The following is a 27,406-nucleotide window of genomic DNA, read 5'->3' on the forward strand; positions in this document are numbered from 1 at the left end:
TGCTGTTGGATTCTGACCTCCCTGCACTCAAAATGGATTTTCTGGAGCTACAGAACTCACAATGGCGCGCTTCCAATTGCGTTGGAAAGTAGACATCCAGGGCTTTCCAGAAATATATAATAGTGCATACTTTGCCCAAGTTTAGATGACGCAAACTGGCGTTCAACGCCAGCTCTCTGCCCAATTCTGGCGTCCAGCGCCAGAAACAAGTTGCAAAGTGGAGTTCAACGCCCAAACTGGCACAAAAGCTGGCGTTCAACTCCAAGAATGACCTCTCCACGTGTAGACTTCAAGCTCAGCCCAAGCACACACCAAGTGGGCCCCGGAAGTGGATTTATTCATCAATTACTTACTTCTGTAAACCCTAGTGACTAGTTTATTATAAATAGAACTTTTTATCATTGTATTCGTAGTCTTGGTTACTCCGGTTCCCCTCTGGGGCCGAGCCAATGAACTCCATTATCACTTATGTATTTTTAACGATAGAGTTTCTGCACTCCATAGATTAAGGTGTGGAGCTCTGCTATTCCTCAAAGATTAATGCAAAATACTACTGTTTTCTATTCAATTCATCTTATTTCGCTTCTAAGATATTCATTCGCACTTCAACCTGAATGTGATGAACGTGACAATCATCATCATTCCCTATGAACGCGTGCCTGACAACCACTTCCGTTCTACATGAGATTGAATGAGTATCTCTTAGATCTCTTAATCAGAATCTTCGTGGTATAAGCTAGATTGATGGCGGCATTCTTGAGAGTCCGGAAAGTCTAAACCTTGTCCGTGGTATTCCGAGTAGGACTCTGGGATTGAATGACTGTGACGAACTCCAAACTCGCGAGTGCTGGGCGTAGTGACAGACGCAAAAGGATAGTAAATTCTATTCCAGTATGATCGAGAACCTCCAAGATGATTAGCCATGCAGTGACAGCGCATCGGACCATTTTCACAGAGAGGAATAGGATGCAACTAACGACAAGGGTGATGCCTCCAGACGATTAGCCGTGCTGTGACAGAGCATTTGGACCATTTTCCCAAGAGGATTGAAAGTAGCCATTGGCACCGGTGACATCCTTACATAAAGCCAGCCATAGAAAGGAGTAAGACGGATTGGATGAAGACAGCAGGAAAACAGAGGTTCATAGGAATGAATGCATCTCCATACGCTTATCTGAAATTCTCACCAATGATTTACATAAGTATTTCTATCCTTATTTTAGTATTAAATTTTGAAAACTACATAACTATTTTATATCCGCCTGACTGAGATTTACAAGGTGACCATAGCTTGCTTCATACCAACAATCTCTGTGGGATTCGACCCTTACTCATGTAAGGTATTACTTGGACGACCCTGTGCACTTGCTGGTTAGTTATGCGAAGTTGTGAAGATATGTTTAGACCATGGTTCTATGCATCCGTTTTTGGTGCCATCACCAAGGAATCAATTTCGAACAATAATTCACAACCTGAGTAACAATTTCGCATACCAATTGTAAATCTTTGAACACCTCAGGATCTGTGGACCCCACAGGATCATCTCAGGACCTGTGGACCCCACAGGATCCCCACCTACCTCCACTCACTCTCTTCTATCTTCTCAATCATCCTCTATTCCCAATAAACACTCTTCCCCAAAACCCTTCACCTATCACCTCCATCTCTCTTCCCTATTAACCCTTCACCACTCACATCCACCCACTCTTCCCCATAAACCTACCCAATAAACTCCACCTACCTTCAAAATTCAAATCAATTTTCCACCCAAACCCACCCATATGGCCGAACCTTAACCCCCCTCCCTTCCCTATATAAAGCCTTCCATTCTTCCTCATTTTCACACAACACAACCCTCTCTTCTCTTCTTGGCCGAAACACACCTCCCCCCTCTTCTCCATCTTTTCTTCTTCTTCTTCATCTAATTCTTTCTTTTCTTGCTCGAAGGCGAGCAATATTCTAAGTTTGGTGTGGTAAAAGCATAAGATTTTTGTTTTTCCATTACCATTGATGGCACCCAAGATCGGAGAATCCTCTAGAAAAGGGAAAGGGAAGACAAAAGCTTCCACCTCCGAGTCATGGGAGATGGAAAGGTTCATCTCCAAAGCTCATCAAGACCACTTCTATGATGTTGTGGGCAAGAAGAAGGTGATCCCCGAGGTCCCTTTCAAACTCAAAAGAAATGAGTATCTGGAGATCCGACATGAAATTCAAAGAAGAAGTTGGGAAGTTTTAACAAATCCCATCCAACAAGTCGGCATCCTAATGGTTCAAGAGTTCTATGCCAATGCATGGATCACCAAGAACCATGATCAAAGTAAGAACCTAGATCCAAAGAACTATGTTACAATGGTTCAGGGGAAATACTTGGATTTTAGTCCGAAAAATGTGAGGTTGGCATTTAACTTGCCTATGATGCAAGGAGATGAACGCCCCTACACTAGAAGGGTCAACTTTAATCAAAGGTTGGACCAAGTCCTCATGGACATATGTGTGGAAGGAGCTCAATGGAAGATTGACTCCAAAGGCAAGCCGGTTCAACTAAGAAGATTGGACCTCAAGCCTGTGGCTAGAGGATGGTTGGAGTTCATCCAACGCTCCATCATCCCCACTAGCAACCGATCTGAAGTTACTGTGGATCGGGCCATCATGATCCATAGCATCATGATTGGAGAAGAAGTAGAGGTTCATGAAGTCATCTCCCTTGAACTCTACAAAATAGCCGAAAAGCCCTCTCCTGGGGCAAGGCTAGCTTTTCCTCATCTTATCTGCCATCTATGTTACTCAGCTGGAGCTTCCATAGAAGGAGACATTCACATTGATGAAGAGAAGCTCATCACTAAGAAAAAGATGGAGCAAACAAGAGAGCCCATTCATGGAGCTCAAGAGGCGCAGGAAGCTCATCACCATGAGATCCCGGAGATGCCTCATATGCATTTTCCTCCACAAAACTATTAGGAGCAAATTAACACCTCCCTAGGAGAATTAAGTTTCAACATGGGACAATTAAGGGTGGAACATCAAGAGCACTCCATCATTCTTCATGAAATTAGAGAAGATCAAAAAGCAATGAGGGAGGAGCAACAAAGACAAGGAAGAGACATAGAAGAGCTCAAGGACATCATTGGTTCCTCAAGAAGGAAACGCCACCATCACTAAGGTGGATTCATTCCTTGTTCTTATTTGTTCTGTTTTTTCGTTTTCTATGTTATGTGCTTATCTACGTTTGTGTCTTCATTACATGATCATTAGTAGTTAGTAACTATGTCTTAAAGTTATGAATGTCCTATGAATCCATCACCTCTCTTAAATGAAAAATGTTTTAATTCAAAAGAACAAGAAGTACATGAGTTTTGAATTTATCCTTGAACTTAGCTTAATTATATTGATGTGGTGACAATGCTTCTTGTTTTCTGAAGGAATGCTTGAACAGTGCATATGTCTTTTGAAGTTGTTGTTTAAGAATGTTAAATATGTTGGCTCTTGAAAGAATGATGACTAGGAGACATGTTATTTGATAATCTAAAAAATCACAAAAATGATTCTTGAAGCAAGAAAAAGCAGCAAAGAACAAAGCTTGCAGAAAAAAAAAAAAGGCGAAAAAAAATAGAAAGAAAAAGAAAAAGCAAGAAGAAAAAGTCAAAGCTCTTAAAACCAAGAGGCAAAAGCAAAAAGCCAATAACCCTTAAAACCAAAAGGCAAGGATAAATAAAAAGGATCCCAAGGCTTTGAGCATCAGTGGATAGGAGGGCCTAAAGGAATAAAATCCTGGTCTAAGCGGCTAAACCAAGTTGTCCTTAACCATGTGCTTGTGGCGTGCAGGTGTCAAGTGCAAACTTGAGACTGAGCGGTTAAAGTCAAGGTCCAAAGCAAAAAAAGAGTGTGCTTAAGAACCCTGGACACCTCTAATTGGGGACTTTAGCAAAGCTGAGTCACAATCTGAAAAGGTTCACCCAATTATGTGTCTGTGGCATTTATGTATCCGGTAGTAATACTGGAAAACAAAGTGCTTAGGGCCACGGCCAAGACTCATAAAATAGCTGTGTTCAAGAATCATCATACTGAACTAGGAGAGTCAATAACACTATCTAAACTCTGAGTTCCTATAGAAGCCAATCATTTTGAACTTCAATGGATATAGTGAGATGCCAAAACTATTCTAGAGGCAAAAAGCTATAAGTCCCGCTCATTTGATTGGAGCTATGTTTCATTGATAGTTTGGAATTTATAGTATATTCTCTTCTTTTTATCCTATTTGATTTTCAGTTGCTTGGGGACAAGCAACAATTTAAGTTTGGTGTTGTGATGAGCGGATAATTTATACGCTTTTTGGCATTGTTTTTAGTATGTTTTTAGTAGAATCTGGTTACTTTTAGGGATGTTTTCATTAGTTTTTATGTTAAATTCACATTTCTGGACTTTACTATGAGTTTGTGTGTTTTTCTGTGATTTTAGGTATTTAATTGAGGGACTTGAGCAAAAATCAGATTCAGAGGTTGAAGAAGGACTGCTGATGCTGTTGGATTCTGACCTCCCTGCACTCAAAATGGATTTTCTGGAGCTACAGAACTCAAAATGGCGCGCTTCCAATTGCGTTGGAAATTAGACATCCGGGGCTTCCCGAAATATATAATAGTGCATACTTTGCCCAAGTTTAGACGACGCAAACTGGCGTTCAACACCAGCTCTCTGCCCAATTCTGGCGTCCAGCGCCAGAAACAAGTTGCAAAGTGGAGTTCAACGCCCAAACTGGCACAAAAGCTGGCGTTCAACTCCAAGAATAACCTCTCCACGTGTAGACTTCAAGCTCAGCCCAAGCACACACCAAGCGGGACCCGGAAGTGGATTTATGCATCAATTACTTACTTCTGTAAACCCTAGTGACTAGTTTATTATAAATAGAACTTTTTATCATTGTATTCGTAGTCTTGGTTACTCCGGTTCCCCTCTGGGGCCGCGACCAATGAACTCCATTATCACTTATATATTTTCAACGGTAGAGTTTCTGCACTCCATAGATTAAGGTGTGGAGCTCTGCTATTCCTCAAAGATTAATGCAAAATACTACTGTTTTCTATTCAATTCATCTTATTTCGCTTCTAAGATATTCATTCGCACTTCAACCTGAATGTGATGAACGTGACAATCATCATCATTCCCTATGAACGCGTGCCTGACAACCACTTCCATTCTACAGGAGATTGAATGAGTATCTCTTAGATCTCTTAATCAGAATCTTCGTGGTATAAGCTAGATTGATGGCGGCATTCATGAGAGTCCGGAAAGTCTAAACCTTGTCCGTGGTATTCCGAGTAGGACTCTGGGATTGAATGACTGTGACGAACTCCAAACTCGGGAGTGCTGGGCGTAGTGACAGACGCAAAAGGATAGTAAATTCTATTCCAGTATGATCGAGAACCTCCAAGATGATTAGCCATGCAGTGACAGCGCATCGGACCATTTTCACAGAGAGGAATAGGATGCAACCAACGACAAGGGTGATGCCTCCAGACGATTAGCCGTGCTGTGACAGAGCATTTGGACCATTTTCCCGAGAGGATTGAAAGTAGCCATTGGCACCGGTGACATCCTTACATAAAGCCAGCCATAGAAAGGAGTAAGACGGATTGGATGAAGACAGCAGGAAAACAGAGGTTCAGAGGAATGAATGCATCTCCATACGCTTATCTGAAATTCTCACCAATGATTTACATAAGTATTTCTATCCTTATTTTAGTATTAAATTTCGAAAACTACATAACTATTTTATATCCGCCTGACTGAGATTTACAAGGTGGCCATAGCTTGCTTCATACCAACAATCTCCGTGGGATTCGACCCTTACTCACGTAAAGTATTACTTGGACGACCCAGTGCACTTGCTGGTTAGTTATGCGAAGTTGTGAAGATATGTTTAGACCATGATTCTGTGCATCCGTTTTTGGTGCCATTGCCAGGGAATCAATTTCGAACAATAATTCACAACCTGAGTAACAATTTCGCATACCAATGCCTCAATAACCTATGTTGTTCTATGAGATATTTGATGTATGGGGTATTGACTTTATGGGACCATTTCCCAACTCAAGTGGGTATCTGTATATTCTGTTAGCGGTTGACTACGTGTCAAAGTGGGTAGAAGCAATACCAACCCGCCTTGACGACGCCAATACCGTTATTTCTTTTATTAGGAATAACATTGTATACCGTTATGGGTCACCACGAGCAATCGTGAGTGACCAAGGATCCCACTTTTGTAATAGGAAAGTAGAGGCATTGCTCAAGCGCTATGGAGTGTCGCATAAGGTTGCTACTGCTTATCACCCACAGACCAACGGACAAGCGGAAGTGTCCAACCGGGAGATTAAGAGAATCTTGGAGAAAGTGGTCAATCCACAAAGGAAGGATTGGAGCCTCCGATTAGGAGATGTACTATGGGCGAATAGAACGGCCTACAAGACTCCATTAGGGATGAGTCCCTTTCAGATTGTCTATGGTAAGGCATGCCACCTTTCGGTGGAGATTGAGCATAGAGCCTATTGGGTGGTAAAGCAGTGCAACATGGGTTTAGCCGAGGCGGGTGAAGCCAGGAAGTTACAGCAAGAGGAGCTCGAGTGTTTGAGGAACGAATCATATGAGAATTCCTGGATCTACAAGGAAAAGACTAAAACATTTCATGACATCACATCTGGAAAAAGGATTTCCAAGAAGGTGATGAGGTTCTCCTCTAAAACTTGAGGCTTCGATTCATGCCTGGCAAGCTCCACTCTAGATGGGAAGGACCTTTCAAGGTAAAGGAGATAAAGCCCTATGGAGTGGTGGAGTTGTTTGATCCTAAAAGTGAAGCAACTTTCAAGGTAAATGGACATAGAGTGAAGAAGTATCATGGCTACAAGATCCCAAAAGAGCTAGAGGTGTTCCTATTGGTGGATGCACCTAAGGAAGGAGAAGCTTGAGCGACTGACCGTCCAACTTAAGGATGTTAAAGAAAAGTGCTTGGTGGGAGGCACCCACCGTGGTAAGATCTTCCTTATGTATACCATCTTGTATGTAGCTTAAAATTCTTGTGAATTTTGTGATTTCTTGATGTTGTTGATTACATAGGATTGCTAGCTTTATTGTTCTTGCTGGATAGATAGGATGTTCATGTAGTTTTCATCATTTTGGTATGGATGAATCATTGAAGTTAGAGAAAATACTTTGTCTTGAATGGTTGATGCACGAAATTGTGATCTCAGGCAACGGCGCCAAAAACTCTGTACGCACGTCTTAATAAATCGTTTTTCATTCACAACTTCGATACAACTAACCAGCAAGTGCACTGGGTCGTCCAAGTAATAAAACCTTACGTGAGTAAGGGTCGATCCCACGAAGATTGTTGGCTTGAAGCAAGCTATGGTCACCTTGTAAATCTCAGTCAGGCGGATATCAATTGATTATGGAGTTTTTGAAAATAAATAATAAATAAACAAAAAATAAAGATAGAAATACTTATGTATATCATTGGTGAGAATTTCAGATAAAGGTATAGAGATGCGTACGTTCCTCTGAACTTCTGCTTTCCTGCTGTCTTCATCCAATCAGTCTTACTCCTTTCCATGGCTGGCTTTATGTAAGGACATCACCATTGTCAATGGCTACTTTTAATACTCTCTGGAAAATGGTCCGATGCGCTGTCACTGCATGGCTAATCGTCTGGAGGCATCACCGTGGTCAATGGCTGCATCCTATCCTCTTGTGAAAATGGTCCAAATGCTCTGTCATAGCACGGCTAATCATCTTGAGGTTCTCGATCATACTGGAATAGGATTCACCCTCCTTTTGCGTCTGTCACTACGCCCAGCACTCGCGAGTTTGAAGTTCGTCACAGTCATTCAATCCCAGAATCCTACTCGGAATACCACAGACAAGGTTTAGACTTTCCGGATTCTCATGAATGCCGTCATCAATCTAGCTTACACCACGAAGATTCTGATTAAGAGATCCAAGAGATAATCATTCAATCGAAGGTAGAACGGAAGTGGTTGTCAGACACGCGTTCATAGGGAATAATGATGATTGTCACGTTCATCACATTCATGTTGAAGTGCGAATGAATATCTTAGAAGTGGAATAAGTTGAATTGAATAGAAAAACAGTAGTACTTTGTATTGATTCATGAGGAACAGCAGAGCTCCACACCTTAATCTATGGAGTGTAGAAACTCTACCGTTGAGAATACATAAGTGAAAGGTCCAGGCATGGCCGAATGGCCAGCCCCCAAAACGTGATCAATATGATCCTAAGATGAACTAAAAAACATAAGATGTCTAATACAATAGTGAAATGTCCTATTTATACTAAACTAGTTACTAGGGTTTACAGAAGTAAGTAATTGATGCATAAATCCACTTCCTGGGCCCACTTGGTGTGTGCTTGGGCTGAGCTTGAAGTTTACACGTGGAAAGGTCATTCTTGGAGTTGAACGCCAGTTTGTAACGTATTTCTGGCGTTCAACTCTGGCTTGTAACGTGTTTCTGGCGTTTAACTCCAGACAACAGCGTAGAACTGGCGTTCAACGCCATTTTACATCATCTAAACTCGGCCAAAGTATGAATTATTATATATTGCTGGAAAGATCTGGATGTCTACTTTCCAACGCAATTGGAATCGCGCCATTTTGAGTTCTGTAGCTCCAGAAAATCCACTTTGAGTGCAGGGAGGTCAGAATCCAACAACATCAGCAGTCCTTCTTCAACCTTTGAATCTGATTTTTGCTCAAGTTCCTCAATTTTAGCCAGAAATACCTGAAATCATAGAAAAACACACAAACTCATAGTAAAGTCCAAAAATATGAATTTAACATAAAAACAAATGAAAATATCCCTAAAAGTAACTAGATTCTACTAAAAACATACTAAAAACAATGCCAAAAAGCATATAAATTATCCGCTCATCACAACACCAAACTTAAATTGTTGCTTGTCCCCAAGCAAATAAAAATCAAATAGGATAAAAAGAAGAGAATATACTATAAATTCCAAACTATCAATGAAACATAGCTCCAATCATATGAGCGGGACTTGTAGCTTTTTGCCTTTTGAATAGTTTTGGCATCTCACTTTATCCATTGAGGTTCAGAATGATTGACATCTATAGGAACTCAGAGTTCAGATAGTGTTATTGACTCTCCTAGTTCAGTATGTTGATTCTTGAACACAGCTACTTTATGAGTCTTGGCCGTGGCCCTAAGCACTTTGTTTTCCAGTATTACCACCGGATACATAAATGCCACAGACACATAACTGGGTGAACCTTTTCAGATTGTGACTCAGCTTTGCTAAAGTCCCCAATTAGAGGTGTCCAGGGTTCTTAAGCACACTCTTCTTTTGCTTTGGACCTTGACTTTAACCGCTCAGTCTCAAGTTTTCACTTGATACCTTCACGCCACAAGCACATGGTTAGGGACAGCTTGGTTTAGCCGCTTAGGCCAGGATTTTATTCCTTTAGGCCCTCCTATCCACTGATGCTCAAAGCCTTGGGATCCTTTTTATTACCCTTGCCTTTTGGTTTTAAGGGTTACTGGCTTTTTGCTCTTGCCTCTTGGTTTTAAGAGCTTTTGGCTTTTTCTGCTTGCTTTTCTTTTTCTTTCTATTTTTTTTCTGCAAGCTTTGTTCTTTGCTGCTTTTTCTTGCTTCAAGAATCATTTTTATAATTTTTCAGATTATCAAATAACATGTCTCCTTGTCATCATTCTTTCAAGAGCCAACATATTTAACATTCATAAACAACAACTTCAAAAGACATATGCACTGTTCAAGCATTCATTCAGAAAACAAGAAGCATTGTCACCACATCAATATAATTAAACTAAGTTCAAGGATAAATTCAAAACTCATGTACTTCTTGTTCTTTTGAATTAAAACATTTTTTATTTAAGAGAGGTGATGGATTCATAGGACATTCATAACTTTAAGACAAAGTTACTAAATACTAATGATCATGTAATAAGACACAAACATAGATAAGCACTTAACATAGAGAAAACGAAAAACAGAAAATGTAAGAACAAGGAATGAGTCCACCTTAGTGATAGTGGCGTTTCCTTCTTGAGGAACCAATGATGTCCTTGAGCTCTTCTATGTCTCTTCCTTGTCTTTGTTGCTCCTCCCTCATTGCTTTTTGATCTTCTCTAATTTCATGAAGGATGATGGAGTGCTCTTGATGTTCCACCCTTAATTGTCCCATGTTGGAACTTAATTCTCCTAGGGAGGTATTGATTTGCTCCCAATAGTTTTGTGGAGGAAGATGCATTTGAGGCATCTCCGGGATCTCATGGTGATGAGCTTCATGTGTCTCTTGAGCTCCATGAATGGGCTCTCTTGCTTGCTCCATCCTTTTCTTAGTGATGGGCTTTTCTTCCTCAATAGGAATGTCTCCTTCTATGAAAGCTCCAACTGAGTAACATAGATGGAAAATAAGATGAGGAAAAGCTAGCCTTGCCATTGGGGAGGATTTTTCGGCAATTTTGTAGAGTTCAAGGGAGATGACTTCATGAACTTCTACTTCCTCACCAGTCATGATGCTATGAATCATGATGGCCCGATCCACAGTAACTTCAGATCGGTTGCTAGTGGGGATGATGGAGCGTTGGATGAACTCTAACCATCCTCTAGCCACAGGCTTGAGGTCCAATCTTCTTAGTTAAACCAGCTTGCCTTTGGAGTCAATCTTCCATTGAGCTCCTTCCACACATATGTCCATGAGGACTTGGTCCAACCTTTGATTAAAGTTGACCCTTCTAGTGTAGGGGCGTGCATCTCCTTGCATTATAAGCAAGTTGAACGCCAACCTCACATTTTCCGGACTAAAATCTAAGTATTTCCCCCGAACCATGGTGAGATAATTCTTTGGGTTCAGGTTCTTACTTTGATCATGGTTCCCTGTGATCCATGCATTGGCATAGAACTCTTGAACCATTAGGATGCCGACTTGTTGGATGGGGTTTGTTAAAACTTCCCAACCTCTTCTTTGGATTTCATGTCGGATCTCTGGATACTCATTTCTATTGAGCTTGAAAGGGACCTCGGGGATCACCTTCTTCTTGGCCACAACATCATAGAAGTGGTCTTGATGAGCTTTGGAGATGAATCTTTCCATCTCCCATGACTCGGAGGTGGAAGCTTTTGTCTTCCCTTTCCCTTTTCTAGAGGATTCTCCGGTCTTGAGTGCCATCAATGGTAATGGAAAAACAAAAAGCTTATGCTTTTACCACACCAAACTTAGAATTTTGCTCGCCCTCGAGCAAGAGAAGAAAGAATAGATGAAGAAGAAGAAGAAATGGAGAAGAAGGAGAGAGAGATGTGTTTCGACCAAGGAGGGGAAGAGAGGGTTGTTTTGTGTGAAAATGAAGAAGAATGGAGTGCTTTATATAGGGAAGGGAGGGGGGTAAGGTTCGGCCATAAGGGTGGGTTTTGGGTGGGAAATTGATTTTGAATTTTGAAGGTAGGTGGAGTTTATGAGGTAGGTTTATGGGAAAGAGTGGATGGATGTGAGATGTGAAGTGGTGATAGGAAAGAGAGATTGAGGTGATTGGTGAAGGGTTTTGGGGAAGAGTGTTTATTAGGAAGAGAGGATAAACATTGAGAAGAGGGAAGAGAGTGAGTGGTGGTAGGTGGGGATCCTGTGGGGTCCACAGATGCTGAGATGATCCTGTGGGGTCCACAGATTCTGAAGTGTCAAGGAATTTCATCCCTGCACCGATTAGGCATGTAAAATGCCTTTGCATGCAATTCTGGCGTTTAAACGCCGAACTGATGCATGTTCTGGGCGTTCAACGCCCAAATGCAGCATGTTTCTGGCATTGAACGCCAGCTTCATGCTTGTTTGTTGCGTTCAGCGCCAGCTCCATGCTCTGTTCTGGTGTTGAACGCCAGCCAGATGCTCCTTACTGGCGTTTGAACGCTAGTGAACTCCTCCTCCAGGGTGTGCTGTTTTTAATGCTGTTTTTAATTTTTCTTCAATTTTTTCAGTTGTTTTTGTGACTCCACATGATCATGAACCTATGAAGACATATAACTAATAAAAATATAATTAAATAAAAATTGGGTTGCCTCCCAACAAGCGCTTCTTTAATGTCAATAGCTTGACAGTGGGCTCCCATGGAGCCTCACAGATGTTCAGAGCATTGGTGAGACTCTCCAACACCAAACTTAGAGTTTGGATATGGGAGTTCAACACCAAACTTAGAGTTTGGTTGTGGCCTCCTAACACCAAACTTAGAGTTTGACTGTGGGGGCTCTGGTTGACTCTGTTTTGAGAGAAGCTTACTGTGCCTCTTTTCCATGTTTACAGAAGGATAACCTTGAGTTGTAAACTCAAGGGAGTTCTCATTCAATTGAAGGACTAGTTCGCCTCTGTCAACATCAATCACAGCTCTTGCTGTGGCTAGGAAGGGTCTTCCAAGGATGATGGATTCATCATCCTTCTTCCCAGTATCCAGGACTATGAAATCAACAGGGATGTAAAGGCCTTCAACCTTTACTAACACGTCCTCTACTTGTCCATAAGCCTATTTTCTTGAATTGTTTGCCATCTCTAATGAGATTTTAGCAGCTTGCACCCCATAGATTCCCAGTTTCTCTATTACAGAGAGGGGCATGAGGTTTATCCCTGACCCAAGGTCACATAGAACCTTCTCAAAGGTCATAGTGCCTATGGTACAAGGTATTAAGAACTTTCCAGGATCCTGTTTCTTCTGAGACAATGTCAGTTGATCCAGATCACTCAGTTCATTAGTGAACAAGGGAGGTTCATCTTCCCAAGTCTCAATACCAAATAATTTGGCATTCAGCTTCATGATTGCACCAAGGTACTTGGTAACTTGCTCTTCAGTAACATCCTCATTCTCTTTAGAAGAGGAATACTCATCAGAGCTCATGAATGGCATAAGGAGGTTTAATGGAATCTCTATGGTCTCTAGATGAGCATCAGATTCCTTTGGTTCCTCAGAGGGAAACTCCTTATTGATCATTGGATGTCCCAGGAGGTTTTCCTCCTTGGGATTCACGTTCTCCCCTTCTTCCTTGGATTCGGCCATGATGGTCATTTCAATGGCCTTGCACTCTCCTTTTGGATTTTCTTCTGTATTACTTGGGAGAGTACTAGGAGGGATTTCAGTGACTCTTTTACTCAGCTGGCCCACTTGTGCTTCCAGATTTTTAATGGAGGACCTTGTTTCATTCATGAAACTCACAGTGGCCTTAGATAGATCAGAGACTAAGTTTGCTAAATTAGAAGTATTTTGTTCAGAGTTCTCTGTCTGTTGCTGAGTGGATGATGGAAAAGGCTTACTATTGCTAAACATGTTTCTTCCACCATTATTAAAGCCTTATTGAAGCTTTTGTTGATCTTTCCATGAGAGATTATAGGTGTTTCCATATGGTTCACCCATGTAATTCACCTCTGCTATTGCAGGGTTCTCAGGATCATAAGCTTCTTCTTCAGAAGATGCCTCTTGAGTACTGTTGGATGCAGCTTACATTCCATTCAGACTCTGAGAAATCATATTGACTTGCTGAGTCAATATTTTATTCTGAGCCAATATGGCATTCAGAGTATCAATTTCAAGAATTCCCTTCTTCTGAGGCGTCCCATTACACACAGGATTCCTCTCAGAAGTGTACATGAACTGGTTATTAGCAACCATGTCAATGAGTTCTTGAGCTTCTGCAGGCGTTTTCTTTAGGTGAATGGATCCACCTGAAAAAGTATCCAATGACATCTTAGCTAATTCAGACAGACCATCATAGAATATATCCAGGATGGTCCATTCTGAAAGCATGTCAGAAGGACACTTTTTGGTCAGTTGCTTGTATCTCTCCCAAGCTTCGTAGAGGGATTCACCTTCTTTCTGTCTGAAGGTTTGAACATCCACTCTAAGCTTGCTCAGCTTTTGAGGAGGAAAGAACTTGGCTAAGAAAACCGTGACCAGCTTATCCCAAGAGTTCAGGCTATCTTTGGGTTGAGAGTCCAACCACACTCTAGCTCTGTCTCTTACAGCAAAAGGGAAAAGCATGAGCCTGTAGACTTCAGGATCTACTCCATTAGTCTTAACAGTATCACAGATCTGCAAAAATTCAGTTAAGAACTGAAAAGGATCTTCAGATGGAAGTCCATGGAACTTGTAGTTCTGCTGCATCAGAGAAACTAATTGAGGTTTCAGCTCAAAGTTGTTTGCTCCAATGGTAGGGATGGAGATGCTTCTTCCATGTAAATTGGAGTTAGGTGCAGTAAAGTCACCAAGCATCCTCCTTGCATTATTATTATTTTCGGCTGCCATCTCCTCTTCTTGTTCAAAAATTTCTGAAAGGTACTTGCTGGATTATTGTAATTTAGCTTCTCTTAGTTTTCTTTTCAGAGTCCTTTCAGGTTCTGGATCTGCTTCAACAAGAATATTCTTGTCCTTGCTCCTGCTCATATGAAGAAGAGGGAACAGAAAAATAATAATAATAGGGATCCTTTTTACCCAGTATAGAGGTTCCCTTATGTGAGTAGAAGAAAAGAAGAAGAGAAAATCTGAACTCAGAGAGAGAGAGAGTTCGGATTTTTGGTGTTGTGATGAAGAGATGTTAGTAGATGAATAAATAAATAGAAGGAGATGAGAGAGAGAGAGAGAGAGAGGATTTTCGAAAATAATTTTTGAAAAAAAGTTAGTGATTTTCGAAAATAGTTTTTGAAAAAGGTTAGTAATTCTCGAAAATTAAAATCAAAAATTAAAATAATCAGTTAATTAAAAAGAAATTTTGAAAAAGAGGGAGATATTTTCGAAAATTAGAGAGAGAGAGAGAGTTAGTTAGGTAGTTTTGAAAAAGATAAGAAACAAACAAAAAGTTAGTTAGTTAGTTGAAACAAATTTGAAAATCAATTTTGAAAAGATAAGAAGATAGGAAGTTAGAAAGGATATTTTAAAATCAATTTTTGAAAAAGATAAGATAAGAAGATATTTTTGAAAAGATATGATTGAAACTAGTTTTTAAAAAGATTTAATTTTTTAAAATCACAGTTAATGACTTGATTCACAAGAAATCACAAAATATGATTCTAGAACTTAAAGTTTGAATCTTTCTTAACAAGTAAGTAACAAACTTAAAATTTTTGAATCAAAACATTAATTGATGATGTTATTTTCGAAAATTATGTGATAAAGATAAGAAAAATATTTTTGAAAAATATTTTTAAAATTTTCGAAAATAACTAAGAAAAATGAAAAAGATTTGATTTTTGAAAAAGATAAGATTTTTAAATTGAAAATTTGATTTGACTCATAAGAAACAATTGAATTTTTAAAAATTTTTGAAAAAGTCAATCCAAATTTTCGAAATTTATGAGAGAAAAAAGGAAAGATATTTTTTTTTATTTTTGAATTTTTAATGAAGAAAGAGAAAAATTAAAACGTCATTTTCATGTTTTTCTCTTTTCTTTCTAGATCAAAACAAGGAATGCATGCAAGAACACTATGAATGTCAAGATGAACATCAAGAACACTTTGAAGATCATGATGAACATCAAGAACTTATTTTTGAAAATTTTTATATGCAAAGAAAATATGCAAAACACCAAACTTAGAAATCTTTCATGTTCAGACACTATGAATGCAAAAATGCACATGAAAAACAAGAAAAGATGCAAAACAAGAAAACATCAAGATCAAACAAGAAGATTTACCAAGAACAACTTGAAGATCATGAAGAACACCATGAATGCATGATTTTTCGAAAAATGCAAGATGAGTATGCAATTGACACCAAACTTAAAATCTGACTCAAGACTCAAACAAGAAACACAAAATATTTTTTATTTTTATGATTTTATGAATTTTTTTTGGATTTTTTGAAAATTAATTAGAAAAGTAAAAATAAGGATTCCAAAATTTTTAATATGAATTCCAGGAATCTTGCACTCTTATTCTAAAACTCCAATCTGAGGGTTAGGCATGGCTTAATAGCCAGCCAAGCTTTAGTATGTAACTCAGACATGCCACAGCTGGCATTCCAATTAACTTGCCTCTATGCTGATGGTTGGAAGCCCCTATCCAAAAGAATTAGACATGGCTTTACAGCCAGCCAGGCTTCAACATGCTTCATGAAACTCTAGAATTCATTCTTAAAAATTCTGAAGAAAAATATATTTTTGAAAATATTTATATTTTAAAAATTTTTCGAAAACAAAGAAGAAATTTTTAAAAGATTTTTGAAAAATTTTTGAAAATGAAACAAAAGAAAATTACCTAATCTGAGCAACAAGATGAACCGTCAGTTGTCCAAACTCGAACAATCCCCGGCAACGGCGCCAAAAACTTGGTGCACGAAATTGTGATCTCAGGCAACGGCGTCAAAAACTCTGTACGCACGTCTTAAAAAATTGTTTTTCATTCACAACTTCGATACAACTAACCAGCAAGTGCACTGGGTCGTCCAAGTAATAAACTTTACGTGAGTAAGGGTCGATCCAACGGAGATTGTCGGCTTGAAGCAAGCTATGGTCACCTTGTAAATCTCAGTCAGGCGGATATAAATTAGTCATGGAGTTTTCGAAAATAAAATAATAAATAAACAGAAAATAAAGATAGAAATACTTATGTATATCATTGGTGAGAATTTCAGATAAGTGTATGGAGATGCATTCGTTCCTCTGAACCTCTGCTTTTCTGCTGTCTTCATCCAATCAGTCTTACTCCTTTCCATGGCTGGCTTTATGTAAGGACATCACCATTGTCAATGGCTACTTTTAATCCTCTCTGGAAAATGGTCCGATGCGCTGTCACTGCATGGCTAATCGTCTGGAGGCATCACCGTGGTCAATGGCTGCATCCTATCCCCTTGTGAAAATGGTCCAAATGCTCTGTCACAGCACGGCTAATCATCTTGAGGTTCTCGATCATACTGGAATAGGATTCACCATCCTTTTGCGTCTGTCACTACGCCCAGCACTCGCGAGTCTGAAGTTCATCACAGTCATTCAATCCCAGAATCCTACTCGGAATACACAGACAAGGTTTAGACTTTCCGGATTCTCATGAATGCCGCCATCAATCTAGCTTATACCACGAAGATTCTAATTAAGAGATCCAAGAGATAATCATTCAATCGAAGGTAGAACGGAAGTGGTTGTCAGGCACGCGTTCATGGGGAATGATGATGATTGTCACGTTCATCACATTCATGTTGAAGTGCGAATGAATATCTTAGAAGCGGAATAAGTTGAATTGAATAGAAAAATAGTAGTACTTTGCATTAATTCATGAGGAACAGCAGAGCTCCACACCTTAATCTATGGAGTGCAGAAATTCTACCATTGAGAAATACATAAGTAAATATAGGGTAAGCATGGCCGAGTGGCCAGCCTCCCAAGGAGGTCTAGAGATCTCAAAATGATCAAAAGATGTCAAATACAATAGTAAAAAGTCCTATTTATACTAAACTAGTTACTAGGGTTTACAGAAGTAAGTAATTGATGCATAAATCCACTTCTGGGGCCCACTTGGTGTGTTCTTGGGCTGAGCTTGAATGTTACATGTGCAGAGGCTCTTTCTGGAGTTGAACGCCAGGTTGTAACGTATTTCTGGCGTTCAACTCTGGTTTGTAACGTGTTTCTGGCGTTTAACTCCAGATAGCAGCGTAGAACTGGCGTTCAACGCCCTTTTACGTCATCTAAACTCGGTCAAAGTATGGATTATTATATATTTATGGAAAGCCCTGGATATCTACTTTCCAACGAAATTGGAAGCGCGTCATTTTGAGTTCTGTAGCTTCAGAAAATCCACTTTGAGTGCAAGGAGGTCAGAATCCAACAGCATCAGCAGTCCTTCTTCTACCACTGAATCTGATTTTTGCTCAAGTCCCTCAATTTCAGCCAGAAAATACCTGAAATCACAGAAAAATACACAAACTCATAGTAAAGTTCAGAAATGTGAATTTAGCATAAAAACTAATGAAAACATCCCTAAAAGTAACTAGATTCTACTAAAAACATACTAAAAACAATGCCAAAAAGCATATAAATTATCCGCTCATCACAACAGCAAACTTAAATTGTTGCTTGTCCCCAAGCAACTGAAAATCAAGTAGGATAAAAAGAAGAGAATATACTATAAATTCCAAACTATCAAGGAAACATAGCTCCAATCAGATGAGCGAGACTTGTAGCTTTTTGCCTCTTGAATAGTTTTGGCATCTCACTTTATCCATTGAAGTTCAGAATGATTAGCATCTATAGGAACTCAGAGTTCAGATAGTGTTATTGATTCTCCTAGTTCAGTATGATGATTCTTGAATACAGCTATTTTATGAGTATTGGCCATGGCCCTAAGCACTTTGTTTTCCAGTATTACCACCGGATACATAAATGCCACAGACACATAACTGGGTGAACCTTTTCAGATTGTGACTCAGCTTTGCTAAAGTCCCCAATTAGAGGTGTCCAGGGTTCTTAAGCACACTCTTCTTTTGCTTTGGACCTTGACTTTAACTGCTCAGTCTCAACTTTTCACTTGACACCTTCACGCCACAAGCATATGGTTAGGGACAGCTTGGTTTAGCCGCTTAGGCTAGGATTTTATTCCTTTAGGCCCTCCTATCCACTGATGCTCAAAGCCTTGGGATCTTTTTTATTACCCTTGCCTTTTGGTTTTAAGGGCTATTGGCTTTTTGCTCTTGCCATTTGGTTTTAAGAGCTTTTGGCTTTTTCTGCTTGCTTTTTCTCTTTTTTTTTTTCTATTTTTTTCGCTATTTTTTTTTCTTTTTTTTTTCTGCAAGCTTTGTTCTTTGCTGCTTTTTCTTGCTTCAAGAATCAATTTTATAATTTTTTAGATTATCAAATAACATGTCTCCTTGTCATCATTCTTTCAAGAGCCAACATATTTAACATTCTTAAACAACAACTTCAAAATATATATGCACTGTTCAAGCATTCATTCAGAAAACAAGAAGCATTGTCACCACATCAATATAATTAAACTAAGTTCAAGGATAAATTCGAAACTCATGTACTTCTTGTTCTTTTGAATTAAAACAGTTTTATTTAAGAGAGGTGATGGATTCGTAGGACATTCATAACTTTAAGACATAGTTTCTAAATACTAATGATCATGTAATAAGACACAAACATGGATAAGCACTTAACATAAAGAAAACGAAAAACAGAGAATGTAGGAACAAGGAATGAATCCACCTTAGTGATGGTGGCGTTTCCTTCTTGAGGAACTAATGATGTCCCTGAGCTCTTCTATGTCTCTTCCTTGTCTTTGTTGCTCCTCCCTCATTACTTTTTGATCTTCTCTAATTTCATGAAGGGTGATGGAGTGCTCTTGATGTTCCACCCTTAATTGTCCCATGTTGGAACTGAATTCTCCTAGGGAGTAGTTGATTTGCTCCCGATAGTTTTGTGGAGGAAGATGCATTTGAGGCATCTCCGGGATCTCATGGTGATGAGCTTCATTCGTCTCTTGAGATCCATGAATGGGCTCTCTTGCTTGCTCCATCCTTTTCTTAGTGATGGGCTTTTCTTCCTCAATGGGTAATGTCTCCTTCTATGAAAGCTTCAACTGAGTAACATAGATGGCAAATAAGATGAGGAAAAACTAGCCTTGCCATGGGGGAGGACTTTTCGGCAATTTTGTAGAGTTCAAGGGAGATGACTTCATGAACTTCTACTTCCTCTCCAATCATGATGCTATGAATCATGATGGCCCGATCCACAGTAACTTCAGATCGGTTGCTAGTGGGGATGATGGAGCGTTGGATGAACTCTAACCATCCTCTAGCCACAGGCTTGAGGTCCAATCTTCTTAGTTGAACCGGCTTGCCTTTGGAGTCAATCTTCTATTGAGCTCCTTCCACACATATGTCCATGAGGAGTTGGTCCAACCTTTGATTAAAGTTGACCCTCTTAGTGTAGGGGCGTGCATCTCCTTGCATTATAGGCAAGTTGAACGCCAACCTCACATTTTCCGAACTAAAATCTAAGTATTTCCCCCGAACCATTGTAATATAATTCTTTGGATTCGGGTTCCTACTTTGATCATGGTTCCTAGTGATCCATGCATTGGCATAGAACTCTTAAACCATTAGAATGCCGACTTGTTGGATGGGGTTTGTTAGAACTTCCCAACCTCTTTTATAGATCTCATGTCGGAATTCTGGATACTCATTTCTCTTGAGCTTGAAAAGGACCTCGGCGATCACCTTCTTCTTCGCCACAACATCATAGAAGTGGTCTTGATGAGCTTTGGAGATGAATCTTTCCATCTCCCATGACTCGTAGGTGGAAGCTTTTGTCTTCCCATTCCCTTTTCTAGAGGATTCTCCGGTCTTAGGTGCCATCAATGGTAATGGAAAAACAAAAAGCTTATGCTTTTACCACACCAAACTTAGAATTTTTGCTCGCCCTCGAGCAAGAGAAGAAAGAATAGATGAAGAAGAAGAAGAAATGGAGAAGAGGGAGAGAGAGAGATGTGTTTCGGCCAAGGAGGGGGAGTGTTGTTTTGTGTGAAAATGAAGAAGAATGGAGTGCTTTATATAGGGAAGGGAGGGGGTAAGGTTCGGCCATAAGGGTGGGTTTTGGGTGGGAAATTGATTTTGAATTTTGAAGGTAGGTGGAATTTATGAGGTAGGTTTATGGGGAAGAGTGGATGGATGTGAGTGGTGAAGTGGTGATAGGGAAGAGAGATTGAGGTGATTGGTGAAGGGTTTTGAGGAAGAGTGTTTATTGGGAAGAGAGGATGAACATTGAGAAGAGCGAAGAGAGTGAGTGGTGGTAGGTGGGGATCCTGTGGGATCCACAGATGTTGAGATGATCCTGTGGGGTCCACAGATCCTGAGGTATCAAGGAATTTCATCCCTGCACCAATTAGGCATGTAAAATGCCTTTGCATGCAATTCTGGCGTTTAAAGGCCGAATTAGTGCTTGTTCTGGGCGTTCAACGCCCAGATGCAGCATATTTCTGGCGTTGAACGCCAGCCAGATGCTTGTTTCTGGCGTTCAGCGCCAGCTCTTCTTCACTGTGCATTTTTGGCGTCTGAACGCCAGGATGCTGCTTGTTTCTGGCGTTCAACGCCAGAAACATGCTCTGTTCTGGCGTTGAACGCCAGACAGATGCTCCTTACTGGCGTTTAAACGCCAGTGAGATCCTCCTCCAGGGTGTGATTTTTGTTCTGCTATTTTTGATTCCGTTTTCAATTTTTATATTTATTTCGTGACTCCACATGATCATGAACCTAATAAAACATGAAATAACAATAAAAATATATTAAAATTAGATAAATAAAAATTGGGTTGCCTCCCAACAAGCGCTTCTTTAATGTCAATAGCTTGACAGTGGGCTCCCATGGAGCTTCACAGATGTTCAGAGCATTGTTGAGACTCTCCAACACCAAACTTAGAGTGTGGATATGGGAGTTCAACACCAAACTTAGAGTTTGACTGTGGGGGCTCTGGTTGACTCTGTTTTGAGAGAAGCTTACTGTGCCTCTTTTCCATGTTTACAGAAGGATAGCCTTGAGTTGTAAACTCAAGGGAGTCCTCATTCAATTGAAGGACTAGTTCACCTCTGTCAACATCAATCACAGCTCTTGCTGTGGCTTGGAAGGGTCTTCCAAGGATGATGAATTCATCCTCATTCTTCCCAGTATCCAGGACTATGAAATTAGCAGGGATGTAAAGGCCTTTTACCTTTACTAACACGTCCTCTACTTGTCCATAAGCCTGTTCTCTTGAATTGTCTGCCATCTCTAATGAGATTTTAGCAGCTTGCACCCCATAGATTCCTAGTTTCTCTATTACAGAGAGGGGCATGAGGTTTATCCCTGACCCAAGGTCACATAGAGCCTTCTCAAAGGTCATGGTGCCTATGGTACAAGGTATTAAGAACTTTCTAGGATCCTGTTTCTTCTGAGGCAATGTCAGTTGATCCAGATCACTCAGTTCATTAGTGAACAAGGGAGGTTCATCTTCCCAAGTCTTAATACCAAATAATTTGGCATTCAGCTTCATGATTTCACCAAGGTACTTGGTAACTAGCTCCTTAGTAACATCCTCATTCTCTTCAGAGGAGGAATACTCATCAGAGCTCATGAATGGCATAAGGAGGTTTAATGGAATCTCTATGGTCTCTAGTTGAGTCTCAGATTCCTTTGGTTCCTCAGAGGGAAACTCCTTATTGATCACTGGACGTCCCAGGAGGTCTTCCTCCTTGGGATTCACGTCCTCCTCCTCTTTTGTGGTTTCGGCCATGATGGTCATTTCGATGGCCTTGCACTCTCCTTTTGGATTTTTTTCTGTATTGCTTGGGAGAGTACTAGGAGGGATTTCAGTGACTCTTTTACTCAGCTGGCCCACTTGTGCTTCCAAATTTCTAATGGAGGACCTTGTTTCATTCATGAAACTCACAGTGGCCTTAGATAGATCAGAGACTAAGTTTGCTAAATTAGAAGTATTTTGTTCAGAGTTCTCTGTCTGTTGCTGAGTGGATGATGGAAAAGGTTTGCTATTGCTAAACCTGTTTCTTCCACCATTATTAAAGCCCTGTTGAGGCTTTTGTTGATCCTTCCATGAGAGATTTGGGTGATTTCTCCATGTGGGATTATAGGTGTTTCCATATGGTTCACCCATGTAATTCACCTCTGCTATTGCAGGGTTCTCAGGATCATAAGCTTCTTCTTCAGAAGATGCCTCTTGAGTACTGTTGGATGCAGCTTGCATTCCATTCAGACTCTGAGAAATCATATTGACTTGCTGAGTCAATATTTTATTCTGAGCCAATATGGCATTCAGAGTATCAATTTCAAGAACTCCCTTCTTCTGAGGCGTCCCATTACTCACAGGATTCCTCTCAGAAGTGTACATGAACTGGTTATTAGCAACCATGTCAATGAGTTCTTGAGCTTCTGCAGGCATTTTCTTTAGGTGAATGGATCCACCTGCAGAAGTATCCAATGACATCTTAGCTGATTCAGACAGACCATCATAGAATATATCCAGGATGGTCCATTCTGAAAGCATGTCAGAAGGACACTTTTTGGTCAGTCCTTTGTATCTCTCCCAAGCTTCATAGAGAGATTCACCTTCTTTCTGTCTGAAGGTCTGAACATCCACTCTAAGCTTACTCAGCTTTTGAGGAGGAAAGAACTTGGCTAAGAAAGCCTTGACCAGCTTATCCCAAGAGTTCAGGCTATCCTTAGGTTGAGAGTCCAACCATACTCTAGCTCTGTCTCTTACAGCAAAAGGGAAAAGCATGAGCCTGTAGACTTCAGGATCTACTCCATTAGTCTTAACAGTATCACATATCTGCAAGAATTCAGTTAAGAACTGAAAAGGATCTTCAGATGGAAGTCCATGAAACTTGCAGTTCTGCTACATCAGAGAAACTAATTGAGATTTCAGCTCAAAATTGTTTGCTCCAATGGCAGGAATGGAGATGCTTCTTTCATGTAAATTGGAATTAGGTGCAGTAAAGTCACCAAGCATCCTCCTTGCATTATTATTATTTTTGGCTGCCATCTCCTCTTCTTGTTCGAAAATTTCTGACAGGTGCTTGCTAGATTGTTGTAATTTAGCTTCTCTTAGTTTCCTCTTCAGAGTCCTTTTAGGTTCTGGATCTGTTTCAACAAGAATGTTCTTGTCCTTGCTCCTGCTCATATGAAAAAGAGGGAACAGAAAAATAATAATAATAGGGATCCTTTTTACCACAGTATAGAGGTTTCCTTATGTGAGTAGAAAAAAAGAAGAAGAGAAAATCTGAACTCAGAGAGAGAGGGTTCAGATTTTTGATGAGTGGGGGAGAGATGTTAGTAGATGAATAAATAAATAGAAGGAGATGAGAGAGAAAGAGGATTTTCGAAAATAATTTTTTGAAAAAGAGTTAGTGATTTTCAAAAATAGTTTTTGAAAAAGGTTAGTAATTTTCGAAAATTAAGAATAAAATTAAAATAATTAGTTAATTAAGAAGAAATTTTTTGAAAAAGAGGGAAGATATTTTCGAAAAATAGAGAGAGAGAGTTAGTTAGGTAGTTTTGAAAAAGATAAAAAACAAACAAAGAGTTAGTTAGTTAGTTGAAACAAATTTGAAAATCAATTTTGAAAAAAATAAGAAGATAGGAAGTTAGAAAAGATATTTTAAAATCAAATTTTTGAAAAAGATAACATAAGAAGAAATTTTTGAAAAGATATGATTGAAATTAGTTTTGAAAAAGATTTTGATTTTTAAAATCACAATTAATGACTTGATTCACAAGAAATCACAAGATATGATTCTAGAACTTAAAGTTTGAATCTTTCTTAACAAGTAAGTAACAAACTTGAAATTTTTGAATCAAAACATTAATTGATGATGATATTTTCGAAAATTATGAGATAAAATTAAGAAAACGATTTTTGAAAAATATTTTTATAATTTTCGAAAATAAATAAGAAAAATGAAAAAAGATTTGATTTTTGAAAAAGATTTTGAAAAAGATAAGATTTTTAAATTGAAAATTTGATTTGACTCATGAGAAACAACTAAATTTTAAAAGTTTTGAAAAAGTCAAATCTAATTTTCAAAATTTTAAGAGAGTAAAAGGGGAAGATATTTTTTTGATCTTTTTGAATTTTTAATGATGAAAGAGAAAAACATGAAAACTGATGCAATGCATGAAGATTTTGGATCAAAGCATGTGATGAATGCAAGAACACTATGAATGTCAAGATGAACACCAATAACACTTTGAATGTCAAGATGAACATAAAGAACTTATTTTTGAAAATTTTTATATGCAAAGAAAATATGCAAGACACCAAACTTAGAAATCTTTCATGTTCAGACACTATGAATGCAAAAATGCACATGAAAAACAAGAAAAGATGCAAAACAAGAAAACATCAAGATCAAACAAGAAGATTTACCAAGAACAACTTGAAGATCATGAAGAATACCATGAATGCATGATTTTTCGAAAAATGCAAGATGAGTATGCAATTGACACCAAACTTAAAATCTGACTCAAGACTCAAACAAGAAACACAAAATATTTTTTATTTTTATGATTTTATGAATTTTTTTGGATTTTTCGAAAATTATTTGAAAAAAAGAAAAATAAGGATTCCAAAATTTTTAATATGAATACCAGAAATCTTGCAATCTTAGTCTAAAGCTCCAATCTGAGGGTTAGACATGGCTTAAAAGCCAGTCAAGCTTTAGAAGATATTTATACTTTCCATGTATAGAGCAACTAAGTGTGTGAGAATCAACAAGCTCTTGTGATGATAAGTTGAAACCCCAGTCCAAAAGATTAGATATGGCTTACAGCCAGCCAGGATTCAACGAATCATCATGAAACACTAGAATTCATTCTTAAAAATTCTGAAGAAAAATATATTTTTGAAAAGATTTATATATATATATATATATATATATATATATATTCGAAAACATAGGAGAAATTTTTTGAAAAATTTTGAAAAATTTTTGAAAATAAAACAAAAGGAAAATTACCTAATTTGAGCAACAAGATGAACCGTCAGTTGTCCAAACTCGAACAATCCCCGGCAACGACGCCAAAAACTTGGTGCACGAAATTGTGATCTCAGGCAACGGCGTCAAAAACTCTGTACGCACGTCTTAATTAATTGTTTTTCATTCACAACTTCGATACAACTAACCAGCAAGTGCACTGGGTCGTCTAAGTAATAAACCTTACGTGAGTAAGGGTCGATCCTACGGAGATTGTCGGCTTGAAGCAAGCTATGGTCACCTTGTAAATCTCAGTCAGGCGGATATAAAATAGTCATGGAGTTTTCGAAAATAAAATAATAAATAAACAGAAAATAAAGATAGAAATACTTATGTATATCATTGGTGAGAATTTCATATAAGTGTATGGAGATGCATCCGTTCCTCTGAACCTCTGCTTTCCTGCTGTCTTCATCCAATCAGTGTTACTCCTTTCCATGGCTGGCTTTATGTAAGGACATCACCATTGTCAATGGCTACTTTTAATCCTCTCTGGAAAATGGTCCGATGCGCTGTCACTGCATGGCTAATCGTCTGGAGGCATCACCGTGGTCAATGGCTGCATCCTATCCCCTTGTAAAAATGGTCCAAATGCTCTGTCACAGCACGGCTAATCATCTTGAGGTTCTCGATCATACTGGAATAGAATTCACCCTCTTTTTGCGTCTGTCACTACGCCCAGCACTCGCGAGTTTGAAGTTCGACACAGTCATTCAATCCCAGAATCCTACTCAGAATACCACAGACAAGGTTTATACTTTTCGGATTCTCATGAATGCCGCCATCAATCTAGCTTACACCACGAAGATTCTGATTAGGAGATCCAAGAGATAATCATTCAATCGAAGGTAGAACGGAAGTGGTTGTCAGGCATGCGTTCATAGGGAATGATGATGATTGTCACATTCATCACATTCATGTTGAAGTGCGAATGAATATTTTAGAAGCGGAATAAGTTGAATTGAATAGAAAAACAGTAGTACTTTGTATTGATTCATGAGGAACAGCAGAGCTCCACACCTTAATCTATGGAGTGTAGAAACTCTACCGTTGAGAATACATAAGTGAAAGGTCCAGGCATGGCCGAATGGCCAGCCCCCAAAATGTGATCAATATGATCCTAAGATGAACTAAAAATCATAAGATGTCTAATACAATAGTGAAAGGTCCTATTTATACTAAACTAGTTACTAGGGTTTATAGAAGTAAGTAATTGATGCATAAATCCACTTCCTGGGCCCACTTGGTGTGTGCTTGGGCTGAGCTTGAAGTTTACACATGGAGAGGTCATTGTTGGAGTTGAACGCCAGTTTGTAACGTATTTCTGGCATTCAACTCTGGCTTGTAACGTGTTTCTGGCGTTTAACTCTAGACAGCAGCGTAGAACTGGCGTTCAACGCCCTTTTACATCGGCTAAACTCGGCCAAAGTATGGACTATTATATATTGCTGGAAAGTCCTGGATGTCTACTTTCCAACGCAATTAGAAGCGCGCCATTTTGAGTTCTGTAGACCCAGAAAATCCACTTTGAGTACAGGGAGGTCAGAATCCAACAGCATCAGCAGTCCTTCTTCAACCTCTGAATCTGATTTTTGCTCAAGTTCCTCAATTTCAGCCAGAAAATACCTGAAATCACAGAAAAACACAAAAACTCATAGTAAAGTCCAGAAATGTGAATTTAACATAAAAACTAATGAAAACATCCCTAAAAGTAACTAGATTCTACTAAAAACATACTAAAAACAATGCCAAAAAGCGTATAAATTATCCGCTCATCAATGGTGCATGAATTTATAAGTGTTTTCTTGCCTACTAACTTAACCACCTGCCAAGAATGTGTTAGAATAGCTCTTTATATGTTGTAAAAAAAAAGGAAAAAGG

The 27,406-nt window shown here is 39.1% G+C and overlaps 2 non-coding genes across 2 annotated transcripts; both read left to right on the forward strand.

Moving 5' to 3' along the window:
* The first annotated feature begins 13,816 nt into the window (after nt 1–13,816).
* Nucleotides 13,817–13,924, forward strand: LOC112774445 (small nucleolar RNA R71). Its single transcript, XR_003188936.1, has one exon. It is a non-coding gene; the product is annotated as a small nucleolar RNA R71 (small nucleolar RNA).
* Nucleotides 13,925–23,031: 9,107 nt separating this feature from the next.
* Nucleotides 23,032–23,139, forward strand: LOC112773524 (small nucleolar RNA R71). Its single transcript, XR_003188071.1, has one exon. It is a non-coding gene; the product is annotated as a small nucleolar RNA R71 (small nucleolar RNA).
* Nucleotides 23,140–27,406: the final 4,267 nt, after the last annotated feature.

This window comes from Arachis hypogaea, chromosome 18, assembly GCF_003086295.3.
Source record: "Arachis hypogaea cultivar Tifrunner chromosome 18, arahy.Tifrunner.gnm2.J5K5, whole genome shotgun sequence".
NCBI lineage: Eukaryota > Viridiplantae > Streptophyta > Magnoliopsida > Fabales > Fabaceae > Arachis > Arachis hypogaea.